Source organism: Leucopleurus acutus, assembly GCF_964270905.1.
Source record: "Leucopleurus acutus genome assembly, chromosome: X".
Lineage (NCBI taxonomy): Eukaryota > Metazoa > Chordata > Mammalia > Artiodactyla > Delphinidae > Leucopleurus > Leucopleurus acutus.
In genome coordinates this window covers 73419477-73439541 of record NC_139148.1, presented here as the reverse complement: position 1 = coordinate 73439541, position 20065 = coordinate 73419477, and the positions used below count along the sequence as shown (strand labels likewise).

The following is a 20065-nucleotide window of genomic DNA, read 5'->3' as shown; positions in this document are numbered from 1 at the left end:
ACCCGGCTGGAGCACCAAGACTCTGTCAGCCACAGGGCTCAGAAGAAAAGGGAGATAGAAAGAAAGAAAGAAAGAAAGAAAGAAAAGAAAGAAAGAAAGAAAGAAAGAAAGAAAGAAAGAAAGAAAGAAAGAAAGAAAGAAAGAAAGAAAGAAAGAAAGAAGGAAGGAAGGAAGGAAGGAAGGAAGGAAAGAAGGAAGGAAGGAAGGAAAGAAAGAGAAAGAAAAAAAGAAAGAAAGAAAGAAAGAAAGAAAAGAAAGAAATAAAGAAGGAAAGAAAGAAAGAAAAATAAAAGTTATTAATTTAAAAATAAAAATATTATTAAAAATAAAACAGTAATAGAAATAAAAAAGAATGAAAGAGAGCAACCAAACCAAAAATCAAATCCACCAATGATAAAAAGTGCTAAAAAATATAGTACAAAAAAAACCAGAGACACAGAACCCTAGGACAAATGGTAAAAGCAAAGTTATACAGAGAAGATCACACAAAGATGCATAGACATACACACTCATAAAAGGAGAAAAAGGGAAAAATATATATATATAAAAAGGAAGAGAGCAACCAAATCAGTAAACAAATCAACCAATGATAATAAGCTCTAAAGACTAAACTAAGATAAACTTAAAACCAGAAACACATTAGATGCAGAAAGCAAACCCCAAGTCAACAGTTGCTCCCAAAATCCACTGCCTCAATTTTGGTAAGATTCATTGTCTATTTGGGTATTCCAGAGATGCAGGGCACATCAAGTTGATTGTGGAGATTTAATCCCCTGCTCCTGAGGCTGCTGGGAGAAATTTCCCTTTCTCTTCTTTCTTCACACAGTTCCTGGGGTTCAGCTTTGTATTTGGCCCTGCCTCTGCGTGTAGGTCTCCTGAGGGCGTCTGTTCCCTGCCCAGACAGGACAGGGTTAAAGGAGCAGCTGATTAGGGAGCTCTGTCACTCAGGCCAAGGGGAGGGAAGGGTACAGTTGTGAGGCAAGCCTGCAGCAGCAAAGGCCAGCATGACGTTGCAACAGCCTGAGGCGTACCGTGTGTTCTCCTGGGGAAGTTGTCCCTGGATCATGGGACCCTGGGAATGCGGGGCTGCAAAAGCTCCCTGGAGGGGAGGTACGGATAGTGACCTGTGCTTGCACACAGGTTTCTTGGTGCCTGCAGCAGCAGCCTTAGCATCTCATGCCCATCTCTGGTGTCTGTGCTGATAGCCGCAGCTCGTGCCCATCTCTGGAGCTCATTTAGGCAGTGCCCTGAATCTCCTCTCATCGTGCACCCCAAAACAATGGTCTCTTGCCTCTTAGGCTGGTCCAGACTTTTTCCCAGACTCCCTCCTGGCTAGCTGTGGCATACTAGCCCCCTTCAGGCTGTGCTCACGCAGCCACCCCCAGTCCTCTGCTTGGGATCTGACCTCCAAAGCCCAAGCCTCAGCTCTCAGCCACCACCTGCCCCGGTGGGTGAGCAGACAAGCCTCTCAGGCTGGTGAGAGCTGGTCGGCACCAATCCTCTGTGCAGGAATCTCTCTGCTTTGCCCTCTACACCCCTGTTGCTGCGCTCTTCACCGTGGCCCCAAAGCTTCCCCCCCACCCACCCACCGTCATCACCAGTGAAGGGGCTTCCTAGTGTGTGGAAGCTTTTCCTCCTTCACAGCTCCCTCCCAGAGGTGCAGGTCCTGTCCCTATTCTTCTGTCTCTGTTTTTTCTTTTGCCCTACACAGGTACGTGGGGAATTTCTTGCCTTTTGGAAGTCTGAGGTCTTCTGCCAGCGTTCAGTAGGTGTTCTGTAGGAGTTGTTCCACATGTGGATGTATTTTTGATGTATTTGTGGGGAGGAAGGTGATCTCCATGTCTTACTCCTCTGCCATCTTGAAACTCTGCCCCAAATATCTTTTTACATACTACATTTTTTACATTCAAGAAAGGTAAAAAATTATTTCCAAAGAGATATTAAATGGTAGAATATGCTTAAAACATACCAGAGACCATTCACAGAGTCATAGTATTTTTTAGATGAACAAATTAGAAACTACTAGAATTCTGTGGTAGTCTGTTTTCTCTTTACAATTATAGAGTAAGGGTTAGAAATTTCCAGAAATTTAAAAGGTCTAGAACTTTTAAAAAATGAAGCCTTGTTTTATTTTGAGAGGTATGCATTTTAAATGTACCAAAAAACCCAGAAAAAATGTACAGTCACTTAACCTATCTTATTGTTGATTTCCTCGTTATTAAAAATAGGATTAATAAGACTATGCAGGGGCAGTCATGAAGATTAAAATAGATATCCTATGTTACAGACATTCTGTGATTTAAAAATGCCTTGTGTATGGGACGTGTTCAATAAATGTTAGTTCTTCTCTACTCCATTACCTTACTTATATCCCAGAGTACCTCAATCACAGTAAAGTCTTAATGATACTGAACGGACGGTTGATTGGGGAAAAAAATCATTTGAACTGCTTGATTACCACGATTCAACAGATTCAGACTGTATAAATTCTATATGTAAAAAGATCACAGAACTATTTCTCAGGCTCTGATCATATGATTCCAAGCTCAGATATTTTTACACCATAACCCAAAGAGGGAAATGAGAGAACAGACAAAAAAGCTAGTTTTAGAATTAACAATAAGATTAGTGAAGACACTACATGAATTATTTTCATTGGTTTTTACTGAGGGAAATTAAGAATAAAGCTTTCCTGAAAGTGTTTAGTAAATCAAAGGGAACTTCCCTGCTGGTCCAGTCGTTAAGAATCTGCTTTCCAATGCAGGGGACGGGAGTTTGATCCCTGGTCGGGGAACTAAGATCCCACATGCCACAGGGCAACTAAGCCTATGTGCTGCAATTACTGAGCCCGTGTGCTCTGGAGTCCACATGCCAAAACTAGAGAGAAGCTGGCATGCTGCAACAAAGAGTCCACTCACCGCAACTTAAGACCCAATGCAGCCAAATAAATACATTTAAAAAATGTAGATTAAAAAGAATCAAAGGTGTCAGAGAAAAGTTACTTTAAATGTGTAGGGTGGTCATACCTGTTCTATCCAATATGGTAGCCACTAGTCAGATTTGGTTATTTAAATTTAAATTAATTAAAATAAAATAAACCCACTCCTTAGTCATACTAGCCGAATTTCAAGTCCACTATAGCCATATGTGGCTAGTGGCTGACACATTGGACAGCACAGATTTATAGAACAGTTTTTTCATTGCAGAAAGATTTATTCAGAATCACTTGTCAAGTCTTAGTCAAAATACTAGGTGTAGGAGAATCATAAGGGCTGGAGAGCATCTCTTGAACAGTTTGAAGAAAGTTAAAATTGAAATTGTGGAATATATGACCACGAAGTGTTACATTTTGTTATAAATGGCCACTATGCTGACTCCAATCCATAAGAATCCTGAGAACTATAGACCAATAATTCTTATTCTTACATTGTGGGTGAGGTGGAAGATTAACAGCAATATCATCAGATGCTTAAGAAAACATAACTTGTTATGTAAAAGCAATCATGATTTCTATAAAGGAAAATTATGACTGACAAAATCAACTAGGGTTTTTTGAGCATTTTGAGTAAGGGGGTTGAAATGGTTATAACTTATTTAAACTTTCAAAAAACTTTTACAAGTTTCCACACCAAAGGCTGTTAAAGTGTCTGTCATTGAATAGATGGTCTCTAAAATTTCTTCCATACTAACATCTGATGCTGACCTTCCTGAAAATGAACTGCCAAGCTGACAAGGAAAATCTGCGTGGAGATCTCGCAAGACTGAGTGAGTGGGTAGAACTCAGCAGATAAGCTTCAATGAGCTAAATATTACTTATTAGAAAATGAGCTTCAAACAATAACCTTGGCATTTAACATACTGAAAACACAGAGTTGAAGGATAGCAATAAACAAAAGCTCCTTTGATTCTTCAAATATGAAGGAAGCTGAAGCAAATTTAAAGGGTGATATGCCAGAAAGGATACAGAACCTTAGCAGTGACTATCATAGAATCTTATCTGTTATCTAGTCTATTCTTCCACCTGAAGATGTCACTCCTGTCTCATCCTACCCTTTTTTGGAATATTTTCAGTTTTGAGGAGTGCTCCCCTCACGGGACCAATCTGTTTAACTATTTGATTGCTCCAACTGTTAGAAAATAGATATATTACATCGAATTGAAGTTTGCCTACCATAATCTCCACCATTGGTTTTGGTTCTGAATTTCGGAACTAGGCAAAAGAAAAATAATCTTTCTTCCACCTACATTCCCTACACATGCTTTAAGACACCTATCATGTACAATATGTACATACATTTTCCTGCTCCTAGTGGGGAAGAAGATATTAAAAAAAAAATCACCCAAACCAGAATATAGTTGCAAAATAAGATATGTTACTAAGGAAGAAACATCTTCCTGCAAGAGGGTATAGCATGATTTCCCTGGTGGTGCAGTGGTTAAGAATCTGCCTGCCAATGCAGGGGACGTGGGTTCGAACCCTGGTCTGGGAAGATACCCCATGCTGCAGAGCAACTAAGCCTGTGTGCCACAACTACTGAGCCTGCGCTCTATAGCCTGCAAGCCACAACTACTGAGCCCAGGTGCCACAACTACTGAAGCCCGTGCGCCTAGATCCCGTGCTCCTCAACAAGAGAAGCCACTGCCATGAGAAGCCTGCACACCACAACGAAGAGTAGCCCCCGTTCACCGCAACTAGAGAAAGCCCGCATGCAGCAACGAAGACCCAACACAGCAAAAAATAAATAAATAAAATAAATAAATTTATTAAAAAAATAAAAAGAGGGTATAGCAAAGGAACCTGACCTAGACTTGTCCATTGTTTCATGGATTTTTATCATATCCCTGGACACCAGGCATAATGATGTTCATCTGTCTTCCTACACATTCCAGCAGGACTTTGGACCAAAGAGGTTTTCAACCAATGTTTATTTTTAAAAACGTTTTATTTTGAAATGACTTTAGACTTACAGACAAGTTGCAAAAATTGCACAGTGTGTTCCTATATTACCTTGACTCTGCTTCCTCTAAAGTTTACATCTTATATAGCTATAGTACATTATCAAAATCAGGAAAATAATAATGGCACAATATTACTAACAGCTGTAACTAATTAACTAACTAAAGTTTTATTTTTTCCATTATTAAAAGCAAAATACTCTGAAAATTTTTGAATGAGTAATAATTTAAACAATGAATTTCTTTTTCTCACCCCTGACCTCCAACCATTCAGTCTCCACATGCAACCCCCTAAGCAGTAATCATTTTTATAGTTGCTTGTGTATTAATCCAAAGTTTTTTAATATAAATATAAGCAACATGAATATATATTCTTACTTCCTCCTCTTTCTTATACAGAACGAAGCACACCATACACACTTTTTTGCACCATTTTTTGTTTTTCACTATACCTGTCTTGGAGATCTTTTCATATCAGTACAGAGATAATCCACTTCGTCTTTTGTAAAGTCCCATAGCGTTCCATTGTATGGATGTACTATAGATTATTTAACTAGCCTCTCTTGATAGGCATTTGTGTGGTTTCCAATCCTTTCCTATTGTAATCCATGCAGCAATAAAAATATTATAAACATATCAGTCTGCACTTATGGGAATATATCTGCAGGATATTCACTCCCCCAAGTGATATTGCTAGGTCAAATGATATGCATTTGTAATTGCCAAACTGCCTTTCCACCAGCCATTTTCCTCAGAGCCTTTCTAATAGAACATATTAACAAACTTTTGGATCTTTACTAAAATGATAGGCAAAAAATGGTATTTCAGTATAATTACAGTCACGTTTCATAATAATGAAGGAAGGTTAACATATTTTTATATGTTTAAGAGCTATTCGAATTTCCTTTTCAATGAACTGTCAGTTCATCTAATTTGTCCATTCTTTTATTGAATTGTTGATCTTTTACTTCACGATTATGAAGAATTTTTATATATTAAGGAAAATTAACCTATAGTTTCCCACCTAAAGAAAAGTATTGTTAATATTTTGGCATACGTATTTCCATCATATATGTATACTTTAGAAAAAGGATAGCTGTGATCCTTCACCATTACAGTTTTCTATTTTCCTATTTTCCACTTGATTGATGCTTGCTTTACAATGCTGTTAGTGTGACACAAATCAGTTAAGATTTTATCAGAATCGCCATAATTTGATACTGATGGTAAGTCCTCTCAATGATTTGGCCCTGAGTGCTTAACTACAGGTTTTCTGCTTTTGAATTTTTACAGAGGAGGCTCTTCCTCAGCAAACCAGAACGGCCTAGGAAGATACACTTAATGGTTGATCACTGCCATCTGTTGGTAAATATGGAGAATTTCATCCAGTGACTTTCCCCTGTGGCGTGGATATTTTATTGTTTTTGAAAACATATCTTAAAAATTCCAGAAAATTTGGGTGCATGATAATCTTAAATAAAATGACAAAAATAGGAACAAAGATTAAGGAAGCTTAGGAGTTTAGTCAGAACATATTTTTCTTCGAAACACTGATTCAAAAAGGTGCATACACCTCAATGTTCATAGCAACATTATTTACAATAACCAAAACAAGGAAACAACCGAAGTGTCCATCAACAGATGAATGGATGAAGAAGATGTGGTATAGATATACAATGGAATACTACTCAGACATAAAAAAGAATGAAGTTTTGCCATTTGCAGCAGCATGGATGCACTTGGAGGTTATTATGCTTAGTGAAATAAGTCAGGGAAAGATAAATACTGTATGATATCACTTATATGTGGAATCTAAAAAGTACAACAAACTAGTGAATATAACATAAAAGAAGCAGCTCACAGATATAGAGAATACAACTAGTGATTACCAGTCGGGGGAGAGGGAGAGGGAAGGGCACTATAGGGGCAGGGGAGTGGGAGGTACAAACTATTGGGTTTCAGATAGGCTCAAGGATATATTGTACAACACAAGGAATATAGCCAATATTTTGAAACAACTGTAAATGGAAAGTAACCTTTAAAAATTGTATAAAAATAAAAAGTAAAAAAAAAAAATAAAGGTTAAAAAAGCTGCAAAATAATATTCCCCTCCAATTACTAAGATTCCTTTAGTGTTTCTAACCAATTAATATTATTTTCCTAAGCAGAATATTGGACTGTTGGAAAAAACTAATCTCAGTAAAAGATATTATTTCTACCTTGTTGATTTCCAGTTCACTTTACATAACTGGTTGTCATGGACAAATTAATTTAATGAATTGGATAAGTGACACAACATAAGGTTTTAACTATGCAAATATTCATAAAACTGTGACTAATTGTTTACTGATAAGGTAGAATAATGTACATATCCAAAGATAATGCAGACTGAAAATGTAGCAACGGTCTGGAGATTATCACAATTTGCACAGTGCCATCTGTAGTGGAGTGCTTGATAACGTTTAACTGTTTGAAGATGATATTAACAACTTCTAGTGAGAAATTACTTAAATAATATAATATTCTCAGGTATCAGTAAAGAATACTTTAATTATTGGATATTATTTTCATTTATTATCTAGGAAGAATAATCTCCTGGATTTGGTAAATTGATCATTTAAAGCTTAGCACATTATCTCCTCCTGCTTTCAATTCATTCTATTTGAAAACACAGTAAATCCAGCAATTTGGTAAGTTTGTGATTATAATGCCAAATTTAGAAGATCTTATTTTTAGTCAAAGTATTCTTCCTTTTCAGTGAGCACATCTCAATATTTGTTGCCTCCACTATATGGTTTATTATATGCTCTTTAAGTCATACCAGTATTTATTTCTTTGCTCTTCAGACTATGCCAGTTACCTGGGTCTCTATCAAATGTAGGGGTGTTTTTTTTTCCCCTCTGGACGTAGCTGTCATATATTTTCACCAGGTGAAAGTAGCTAAAGCATGTTATATCCTGTGGCTGAATGTGGCTGAATCATTACCTGGCATGATAAACTTAAAGGCAGATAAACTTAAAAAAACATATTTATGATCAGAACAATAACTAAAAATAAACAACAATAGCAATGGTGAATTCTCACAGGACTAAACTATGCAGCACACCTTCCTGCCAGAGATTCACAGAATATATTGGGACTTCTAATTATATGCTCATGCTAGGATTGTAACAGCTTTGAAAGCCACAAGCTATTCTGTGCTAAAAGTAAAAGTGGGTGGAGGTGAAGAAGAGGTAGCAAATACGTAGTCTTACCTCCACCCACTCAAATCTAATTGTTAAGTCAATTAGAAAAGATTAACGTTGACAATTCAAGAATGAACTCAGGCTCTGCTTATTAATTCCTGGTTCTCTGCGTGTGAGTTAGCTGAATAAAGAAAATAGTGATGAATTTGCATGAAAAAGCATTATTCACGTCTGTGGAAACCTGATCTGGGCCTTAGCTTCTGAAAAGTCATCACACGCCAAAGTCAATATTTTAAATGTACACTCAGAGCACAGTGCATCTGGACACCCTTCTAAAAAGTTTAACTCAGTTGAAAAGTTTCCTAGTCCTCTATTAAATTGTTAACCTGCAGTCCACTTCTACTTCCTAATGCCCTAGACTCTGGGAAACCCTCAAGAAGAGAAGAATATGGTAGATTGAGACCAGGCATGGTGGTTCACTTGTGCCATCCTCAGTAAAGGGAAATTTAGGAAATGTTCACAGCAATGAAGAGAAAGTGTCTACAGTGGAAGTATTCAGATAGATGTAACAGGAACGGAGCAGACATTTAGCCATAGGAAGTCTGAGACCAGGAAAAGGGAGAGTAACATTTATTGAATATAGCCTAAACGATGTGCATTATATTGGTCCTCCTCCTGAATTTTATCCGCTATTAGAGCTTGTATAGCATTAAGTAAAAAAGGGATGATGAAAGGAGAGAAGGAGATTTGAAAAATAGGTGGGTAGCCAAAGTAACTACAGAGGCTAAGAATAAGTGAATACTTAGAAGAGGAAAAACACCATCTCCCTGCTTGCTTTTCTAACTCATAGGATTCATCTACAAAATAATTGGTCACTTCAGGAGAACAACTGACAACTAAAACAATCTGACAGCCCTAGAGTTAGCCTTTCATAACATCAACATTATTCACCATAGTATATTCATCCAGAGTACCTTAAACTTCGTTTTTGAAAAATGTTTTAGATAGACAGATAGACACAGATATATTCAGAAACACATAAATCCTATCCTCATTCTCTAAGTTCCAATATTTAACTGTTCTGACTTCTAATAGAAAATATATGACCACTATCATTCACTCATCCACCGTTTATCAACTTTTTATCTTAACCTTTTCATGAGTTTTAATTTTAACTGGCCTTGATACTATTGAGAAGGTACCATATCAGGAATATATGTAGAATTATACTGAGGCTTGTGTTCTTTAGTCTCAAAGTAGGTCTTCCTTAAAATATAGAGATCATAACTGGGCATATTCTAGGACTAAAATACCATAACAAAAATGCTGCTGCAGTGTCTTACTAGCGATTTGTTTGATTTAAAACAATAAAAGCATTGCTGCTGCTTCTGATACTTGTGGTTGGTTATGACATCCAGACCTCTTACTTCAGAGCTATTCCTAAGGTACACTGAATTGAAGAGATCCACACAAGTCTTCTGTTTCAGAGGATCTGTGCTACTGAGAACATATCGTTAGATAAGAAGAGATTTTCAGCTAATTCAAAAAAAAAAGCCACATAGCTCTAATCCGTGTCCTGTTACGCATATCTTTCTAGTCCTCTTTTAGTGGCTTCCTTTTCCCCTTTGATATGTGTTTTAACTTTCCCCAAGGCTGCCTTTGATATATGTTTTAACTTGATTTTACCTGGAAAGAAATGCTGGAGAAAAGAAGGAGAGAGCACTCCCAGTGTAATTTGCCCCAGGCCTGGCCTGTACTCTACTGATAAATAACTTGTCATCAACAATCCCATATTTGTACAATTTGATCTTCTGATCACACTTCATTTTGTTGTCTCTGACTACTTCTTTAATCTCCCAAAGTTCTTTTTGTTTCTCTAAGGCATTTCTCTCTTTGGTGTCTTCTGTAAGCTTAGTTTACCTTACAAGTGAATTTCAGTGTTTACCTGGCCTTGATCAGGTTGAGAAGGTCTCATAGCAGTATCAAAATCATGTGCAGAATTATGCCGAGGTTGGAGTCCTGATAAACTCCTCTGTTCTCTGGCACAGTAAATTAAAAAATATATATATATATATAGTTAGGATAGAGAAGTAGCTTAATTGGTTATAAATCACTTTTTAAAATAAACTCATTTTTGACAACACAGAATGAATGTTCCCATCTTAAGACTCCATTATTATATGTACCCGAGAGAATGCAATAATATTGGCTACCATTTGTTGAGTATTTTCCATGCTCAAAGTGTTTTACTTTACATTATCTGATTTTTCCCAACATTTTATTAGGAAAATTTTCAAACACACACCAAAATTGAATTTTATAGTGAATGCCCATGTATCTACCACCTCGATTTAATCATTAACACTTTACTATACTTGCTTTTGCATATATCTATCCATCTATCCATCCTTCTATCCACCCATTAATCCATTATATTTTTAATGCAATTGAAAGTAAATTTCACACATCAGTTTATTTCACAAAAATTACATTATCTTACTTGAGTAAGGCTTGCAAGATAAGTATTATTAACTCCATTTTACAGATGAGAAACCTGAGGCTGAGAAATTTTAAGGAAATTCCCCAAGGCCACACAGTCAGTGATTTATAGGACAGGGATTTGAATCCCAGTCTGTCTTGCTCTATGTCCATACATTTTCCACTACACTAAGGAATCTTCCAGAGTATATATAGAAACACTCTGTCAATTCACAATTGAGGGAATGGCAGAAGGGAAAAAAAGGAGCTCAAACTAAATTATATTTTAACTGAAGAAAAATAAGGCAGATTAATTCTTTACCCAAAAAACCTATAAATAAGTCTAAATGCTTATAAACACTATTACTATTCTAATCTATAATCAAGCTTTTTGTTTTGCTTTTGCTTCTCAATGCAGTTTTCCATTAATTATTTCATTTGATTCTCACAACTATAGAGAAAAAGGATATGTATACCCAACTCTTCATTTATAAAGGAGGAAACAGGGGCTAAGTGATCCTCTCAAAGTCATAGACAATTAGTAGAAGAGAGAGGATTGGAATACAAATCCAGTGTTCTAGAAAGCTTTGGAGTAGGAAAACTATGGAGAATACTTAAAAGGTGACTTGTTGGGGCCTTCCCTGGTGGCGCAGTGGTTGAGAGTCCGCCTGCCGATGCAGGGGACGCGGGTTCGTGCCCCGGGCCGGGAAGATCCCACGTGCCGCGGAGCGGCTGGGCCCGTGAGCCAGGGCCGCTGAGCCTGCGCGTCCGGAGCCTGTGCTCCGCAGTGGGAGAGGCCACAGCAGTGAGAGGCCCGCGTACCGCAAAAAAAAAAAAAAAAAAAAAAAAGGTGACTTGTTTATGGGTATGATTTCTAATTAAAATGATTCTTTAAAATCTCAGGAGGTTTCCAACCTAATTCTATTCTTAGAAGTGTGAGGCTGACAGTACAAGCCACTTCCAATTTTAAAGTAATATTTCAAACTATCTTCATACTGCATAGAGGGTAACATTATCTTGTCACTGGAGAATGATACTTTAAAGTAGAGGCTAATTTGAATTAACTGATATAAAATTGGTGAGATTTTACCCTACTGGTATTTACCTTTCATATTTCTATCATTTAGAGGCAGTGCAAAATATAAAGGATACTATTTGCTTTTAAGCAAAAAAACAAAAGGAATGCAACAGGGCTTTACAGCTTTCAGAGCACTGTTTTATCTCATTAGAGTCCATTAGTGTAGCATGGGGATTAAGAGTTTAACCCTGGGAGTCAGATTGCCTGGGTATAGACTTAGCCCTGTAACCTCAGCCAAGTTATTTGATCTCTCTGTGCCTTAGTAATCTCATCTGTACTTTATAGGGTTCTTGTGAGGATTACATGGGCCGATAGGTATGAAACATTTATAATTCAGCCTGATACATATAATAAGCTGTCTGTAAATGATTGTTGTTTTCAGTATCAATCTCACCATCTCTGTAAGATGTGTAGGTCAGATTATAGCAATCTCTACAGCTGAGAAAATTGAAGCCCAGTGAAGTGACGAGATTTGCCCAAGACAGAGTCAGAATACAGTCAAGCCTATTGGATGCTGGGGGTTGGGGTAAATAGGAGATACTGGTACAGCTGTCCCCCTTCCCCCGCCTCAACTCTTAGGACAGTATGTGTGGTGCATACAAATAGCACGTTGGTGGAAGGAAGGCAATGAAGTAGGACAATTCTTTAGTGAATTACACTTGGCTCACTTGGTTTTTATCTGAGGAAGGGGCTTTACAGTTTTTGTTGTATCCAAATCCTGAACAAAATTTATTTAGTTATCCTGACTTTTGTTCTAATTTAATTAAATGTTGATGAATATGGAAGAGAATATATCAGCTGTATGCATGATAAATGATATCCATTATTTCTTGAATCATTTAGTGATCTCACAAGCGATTTCCCATCATTCTCAGATGTATTTAGAAATTTCTTACCGGTGATCATTTGTATTCCTTGACTTCTTTTTACAGTAGTGGATAGTCTGGATTGTTACACCAACTAGTATAGCCAGTCCTATTCCAGGCAATGCTGCTACTAAAATCAGGTCCAGAGTACTCCAGAGCTGGTCACATTTGGTCCCCATGTACCAATAATTTCCCCACCGGCCTCTGAAATTTGGACATCTTGATAGAGATAATAAAAATAGAAAAAGCTCACAAATTAGAGAAATAAAAACAAATTGTTTCCCCTGAAAGAATCCAATCTTTCATTGTTACTAAACCATAAGTTTTCCCTTTAAGGCCCTCAAGAGATTTCTATTGTACTATTTTTCCACTTGAGCAAACATGCTAAAATGTACAGGTTTGAACACATTGAATTAGCATGCAGAAGGTGGTCAGGATTTCCCAACCATTGGCTAATGAAGATGTGGTACTTAGAAGTGAAAAAAAAGTCTCACCCAGAATGGCTGTCTCAACACTGCTTTTAAAACTATCCACATTTTGCCCATTGCTCATGCCTCTATTCACTCTGGCTACTTCAGTTCTATGACTGCTATGAAAACAGTTTGAAGTGGCCTAATCTACTAGTTCTGTAACTGCAGCTGGGTGTTCCCTTGACCAACTCCTACAGTGATGAATGCAGGTTAACAGCCTGACTATGCCACTCGACAGCAAATACAAGAAGAAACATGAGAAGGTGAGAATAGACTGTCTGCCAGCAAAATCTGCCTGTTTCCATCTTTCCCATGACTCCAGATCTTCCTCCTCTATTTTAAAGAAATAAATGACTCATACATAAACTTCTTGTGTTTTTATAAAGCCTGACACTTTGCCAGATAACCTGAGTGTGGTTCTCTGGTGCCTAGATTGAACTGGCATAGCACACACCCACATAGAAATGTCTATGGGTTTGTGGAAAGGAAAAATGTGACTTCTCACCATCCTCAATTAGAGTGACTAATGGTGAGGTTAGTTCATGTAGTGTCTTTAGAGATTACTTCATTATCTCCTGTAGAATTGATAAAGGATTACCCAGTTTAACAGTGAATATCAGATCCTAAGTAAACTAAACCTGGTTTGTATTGTTCCAATACATTGGGTACTGTCATGGATGACATGAAGGGATTGATTAGATGATTACTATAATCTTTTATAGCTCTGATACTCTAGGCTTCTATAATAAAGTGCAGCTACCAGCTTCAAATAGGTAGTAATCTGCTCAATGGGACATGGCTTCTAATATGTAATATAATGTAATTCATTTAAGCAAGTTAAAATATGTTTGAAAAATATGTCTTATAAACTCTCACGGATTTCTTCCTAGAAAAAAAGACTTTTTCAAGAGTGTATTTCTTGTTTAATTTAGGACTGAGTCACAAAAGGAATTATATATAAAACAGTAACAGTTCATTCATTTATTCAACAACATTTATTGGGTTCGTACCATGTACCAAGTACTGTGCCAGGCATTTGAGATAGACCAGTAAATAAAACAAAGATCCATGTTCTCAAGCATCTTAAAATGTAGGAAAGGAAGACAGACAACAAAAATAAGCATCATTAGTAAATTATCTAGAATGTTTAAAGGTGATAAGTGCTAAGGAATAAAGAAAAAGTAGAGCAGGGTAAGGGGGATTAGCAATTTGGGGGGGGCAGGATAGTAGGACAGGTTGCAGTGATATAATAGGTTAGTAAAGGGCAGGCCTTATTGAGAAGATAATATTTGAAGAAAGACTGAAGGAGTTGAGGGCGTTAGACACAGGTTTATTTGGGGAGAAGAGCATTCCAAGAAGCAGGAACAGCAAGTACAAAGGTTCTAAAGCAGGATGGAATGTGCCTACATGTCTGAGGATCACAGGAAAATCAGTGTGGCTGAAGCAGAGTAAGGGAGTAGGGTAGAAGATAAGGCCAAAGAAAGAAGGAGACCAGATCACAAAAGTCCTTATAGGTCATTGTAAGGACTTTAACTTTTATACTGAGTGAAATGAGGAATAGTTACAGGATTTTGAGGAGTGACATGATCTAGGTTGTTTTACAAGGATCGCTCTGTTTTCTACAGTATTGAAAAACAGACTATAGGGGACAAAGGTAGAAGCAGGGAGAAAGGTCACAAAGCTGTTCAGTAATCTAGGTAAGAGATGACCAGAGTAATTTAGACCAGAATGATAACAGTGGGGGTGAGGATAAAAGATGGTTGATTTCTGCTTATCTTTTTAAAGGTAGAACCAGCAGGATTTCCTGATAGACAAGGAGGAGAGTGTGCAAGAAAAAGAGGACTGAAGGATGACTTTAAGTTTTTTGGCCTAAGCAAATGAAAGGATGGAGTTGTCATCAACTGAGATGGGAAAGACTGTGTAGAAAGAACATTTTGGGGTGGGAGTGATGGGAGTTGGGGAGTTCAGTTTTGTACTTGCTGATTTTGAAAGGAGTATTAGATATCCAAGTAGAAATGTTGAGTAGGCAGTTATACCTCTAAGTCTGGAGGTATGAATTTTCCCAGTTGGATGGTATTTAAAGACATGAGACTGGATGAGATCACCAAGGGAGGAGGTACAGATAAAGAAGATGAAGGACTAAGTCCTCGGACACTCCAACATTAAGTAGGTGGGGACAAGAGAAGAGATTAGCAAAAGTAATTCAGAAGTGGGCAGTGAAGCAGAAGAAAAAAATAAAAACAGGAGAGAGGGATATCCTGGAAGCTAAGTGAAAATTCAAGGAAGAGAGATTTATCAACTGTGTTAATTGCTGCTGTTAGGTAAAGTAAGATGAAGAATGAGAATTGACCATTGAGCTTAACATCATAGTGGCTAGGGAGAAGAAATGAACTGACTTTGCGGGAGCACATTTCTGAACCAGTTACTTTACGAGGAATTTTAAGTATTTTATCTTACTTAATTCTCATAGCAATCCTGGGAGGTATGTAATTTTTTTCTATCATAAATGGAAAATAAAGCCGTTATATAAAAATACACTTAAAATATAGTTTAGATTCTTTTTCCTCAGAAACCAGTAAGTATGTGAGAAATGTGAATATTGGTTGAGAGATACATTAACTGTTCCAAGTAAAAATAGTCAAACGCATAGAAGCAGAGAATAGAATAGTGGTTTTCAGGGGCTGGGGGTGGAAATAGGGAATTATTTCTCAATGGGTATGAAGTTTCAGTTGTGCATGATGAGTAAGTTCTAGAGTCTGTTGTACAACATAGTACATATAGTTTATAATACGGAATTGTGCACTTTAAAATATGTTAAGAGGATAGGGGATTGGAGACAAGGTGGTGGAGAAGAAGGACCTTGAGCTCACCTCCTCTCACAAACACACCAAAATCACAACTAACTGCTGAACAATCATCGATTAAAAAGATTGGAACCTACCAAAAAAGATATTCTGTTAATACATCCAAAGACATAAAGAAGACCACAACAAGATAGTAGGAAGGGTGCACTTGGGATATAATCAAATCCCATACAACCTGGGTGGGCAACTCACAAACTGGAGAATAATGATATTGCAGAAGTTCTTCCACAGGAGTGAGAGCTCTGAGCACCACATCAGGCTCCCCAGCTTAGGGGTCCAGCATCAGGAGGAACAGCCCCCAGAGCATTTAGCTTTGAAGGTTAGTGGGGCTTCATTGCAGGAGCTCCACAGGACTGGGGGAAACAAAGACTCCGCTCTTAGAGGGTGCACACAAGGTCTATCACACACTGAGACCCAGGCAAAAGCACTGACTTCATAGGAGCCTTGGCCTGACCTACCTGCTGGTCTTGGAGGGTCTCCTGGGGAGGTTAGGGGCAGCGGTGGCTCTCTCTGGGGTCATAAGAAGTGGTGGACATATCGAGGACTGTTCATCTATATGAACTCTTGCTGGGGGTTGACAGCAAGACCCTTGCTCGAGTCATTAGCACCAAGACCTGGCCCCACCTAATAGCTTGTAGGCTCCAGCTGGGACACCTCAGGCCAAACAACCAACAGGGTGGGAACAAAGACCCGCTTGTCAGCAGAGAGGCAGCCCAAAGACTTCCTCACCTCACAACTACCTCTAGACACTTCCCTTGACACAGCCCTGCCCACCAGAGGGTCAAGACCCAGATCCACCCACCAGGGGGCAGACACCAGAAGCAAGAAAACTGTCATATCAGAGCCTGTGGAACTGAGTCTGCAAACATGGGTCAGAACTTATCCTGGGACCAGCTGGTCCCTGACCCTTGGGTGACAAGAGGAGAGTGTACTGCTTGGACACATAGGACATCCCCTACAGAGGGCCAATTCTCCAAGATCGAGAAACGTAACTAACTTACTATATACATAAAAACACAAATAGAATTTATAAAAAATGAGACAGCAAAGGAATATGTTCCAGATGAAGGAACAAGATAAAACCCCAGAAGAACAACTAAGTGACATGGAGATAGGCAATGTACACAAGAAAGAGTTCAGAGTAATGATTGTAAAGATGATCCAAGAACTCAAGAAAAGAATGGATACACAGAGTGAGAAGTTACAAGATGTTTTTAAGAAAGAGTTAAAATATTTTAAGAGGATAGATCTCGTGTTGTGTTCTTATTAAACAAAGAAAAAAAAGGTGGGGTGGGGGGGAAGCAAGCAAGGAAGAAAGTAAAGATACCACAAAAGAACACAAGAAAATTTTTGGAGTTGATGGATATGTTTAGTGCCTTGGTTGTGATGATGATATCACTGGTGTATGCATACGTTCAAACTCATCCAGATATAAACATTAAATGTGTGCAATTTTTGTAGAGCAATTATATCTCAATAAAACAGCAATACCAAAAAAAGATTTGCATCCTGTTTAAATATACTGAGGTACTGATTCTCATTTTGATGAGTGATGGACAGAGGGGGTCAGAGTTAATTGAATTTTTTTTTTTTTTGCGGTAGGCGGGCCTCTCACTGTTTGGGCCTCTCCCGTTGCGGAGCACAGGCTCCGGATGCGCAGGCTCAGCGGCCATGGCTCACGGGCCCAGCCACTCCGCGGCATGTGGGATCTTCCCGGACCAGGGCATGAACCCGTGTCCCCTGAATTGGCAGGCGGACTCTCAACCACTGTGCCACCGGGAAGCCCATAATTGAATTTTTTTAAAAATATAAAATGATCTTAAATAAGCTTTATTCTATTTGTATCAATGTAAAATGTAGTTCTTTTAAACAAAACATGACTGAAAAATTAAAAAGCGTGTATCAGGCATGTGTTCTTAATTTGGCCAATTTTCTTAAATTGTTTATCTTTAAACATATTTTAAATTTGGCTTTTGTTCATTCATTATTTGAATGAAATATTTGGAACATCTGTGCATGTACGTGTGTGTGTGACAGAGATCTGCGTGGAGGGGCGTGGGTGGTGGTGATGGTATATATATCCTGACAATTTCAGCAATGCCATTAAAATGTTTTAAGAACTTAAAAATAATGATCATACCATTTAATCTGATATGTTCAATTATAATTTGTTAGTGCCTAACTCTTATTAACAATGTCAAAATAACTGACTCAAACTGTGTGGTGCTAATATATTTAGTAATAAAAATGATCCCTTGTCATTAGGTAGACATTCAAAGAACCTGACAGATACATATATACACAGGCACACCAAGTCCAGAGCAGTTATGCTCCACATTGAGATCTACCAGTAAAATAGGTTGAAGTAATTTGTTTGAATCAACTTGGTGGAGAAAAACTTTAAAATAGGCATAATGTCAATGTGATGTGGCAATTAACAATTGTAAAGACTTGTAAAAGAAATGAGGTACATAATTATAATAAGGATTAGGAAGACAGGTAAAAGGTAATTAGCTTTTAGCCAAAATTTTGATTACATGCCTCCAGAATTCCTCCAACTAAGAGTTTACAAATAACATTAAAATTGTCAGATGACTTATATATGTTTCTTCATTGCCATATTACATTTACTTCCTACTCCTTGGATGTAATTTTGCAATCTGGTTTGTATTCTCATCTCAGTCTTGGAATATTCTCAAAGATTATAACCAACAACTCCTAAATGCTAAATCCAATGGATTTTTAAAATCACTTTTTATCTTTTTCAATATTTTTCCAATATTTTGCACTATTGAATTACTGATTCATTCAACAAACCCTTGCAGAACGTCTTCTATATGACAGGCATTGTGCTAGGTGCTGGAGATAAATAAAACTAAATTTTTGTTCTTGTGGTGCTTTCAAAAAGGAAACAGACACCCTACATTCATAGGCAGAACACTCTATGACAAAAGGAACACAGCAAGATCCTTTTTGACCCACCTCCTAGAGAAATGGAAATAAAAACAAAAATAAACAAATGGGACCTAACGACACTTCAAAGCTTTTGCACAGCAAAGGAAACCATAAACAAGACGAAAAGACAACCCCCAGAATGGGAGAAAATATTTGCAAGTGAAGCAACTGACAAAGGATTAATCTTCAAAATATACAAGTAGCACATGCAGCTAAATATCAAAAAACAAAAAACCCAATTCAAAAATGGGCAGAAGACCTAAATAGACATTTCTCCAAAGAAGATATACAGATTGCCAACAAACACATGAAAGGATGCTCAACATCACTTATCATTAGAGAAGTGCAAATCAAAAGCACAATGAGGTTTCACCTCACACCGGTCAGAATGACCATCATCAAAAAATCTACAAACAGGGCTTCCCTGGTGGCGCAGTGGTTGGGAGCCCGCCTGCCGATGCAGGGGACACGGGTTTTTTCCCCGGTCCGGGAGGACCCCACATGCCGTGGAGCAGCTGGGCCCATGAGCCATGGCCGCTGAGCCTGCACATCCGCAGAGTGTGCTCCGCAAAGGGAGAGGCCACAACAGTGAGAGGCCCGTGTACTGAAAAAAAAAAATCTACAAACAATAAATGCTGGAGAGGGTGTGGAGAAAAGGGAACCTTCTTACACTGTTGGTGGGAATGTAAATTGTTACAGCCACTAAGGAGAACCGTATGGAGGTTCCTTAAAAAACTAAAAATAGAACTACCATATGACCCAGCAATCCCACTACTGGGCATAGACCCTGAGAAAACCATAACTCAAAAAGAGTCATGTACCCCAATGTTTGTTGCAGCACTATTTAAAATAGCCAGGACATGGAAGCAACCTAAGTGTCCATTGACAGATGAATGGATAAAGAAGATGTGGCACATATATATATATATAATGGAATATTACTCAGCCATAAAAAGGAATGAAATTGAGTTATTTGTAGGGAGGTGGATGGACCTAGAGTCTGTCATACAGAGTGAAGTAAGTCAGAAAGAGAAAAACAAATACCATATGCTAACACATATATATGGAATCTTAAAAAAAAAAAGGTTCTGATGAACCTAGGGGCAGGACAGGAATAAAGACACAGACGTAGAGAATGGACTTGAGGACATGGGAAGGGGGAAGGGTAAGCTGGGACAAAGCGAGAGAGTGGCATGGACATATATACATGACC

The 20065-nt window shown here is 38.0% G+C and overlaps 1 long non-coding RNA gene and 1 pseudogene across 2 annotated transcripts in view; both read right to left on the bottom strand.

Moving 5' to 3' along the window:
* The window catches only part of LOC309978017 (V-type proton ATPase subunit B, brain isoform-like), a 35260-nt pseudogene extending 22518 nt beyond the window's left edge, over nt 1-12742 (bottom strand). Inside the window, exon 1 of the transcript in view lies at nt 12594-12742. The product of the transcript in view is annotated as a V-type proton ATPase subunit B, brain isoform-like (transcript). The remainder of the gene's footprint in view (nt 1-12593) is intronic.
* LOC309977891 overlaps nt 1-20065 on the bottom strand; it is a 1160683-nt gene that overhangs the window by 265962 nt on the left and 874656 nt on the right. The gene's annotated exons all lie outside the window — the stretch shown is intronic.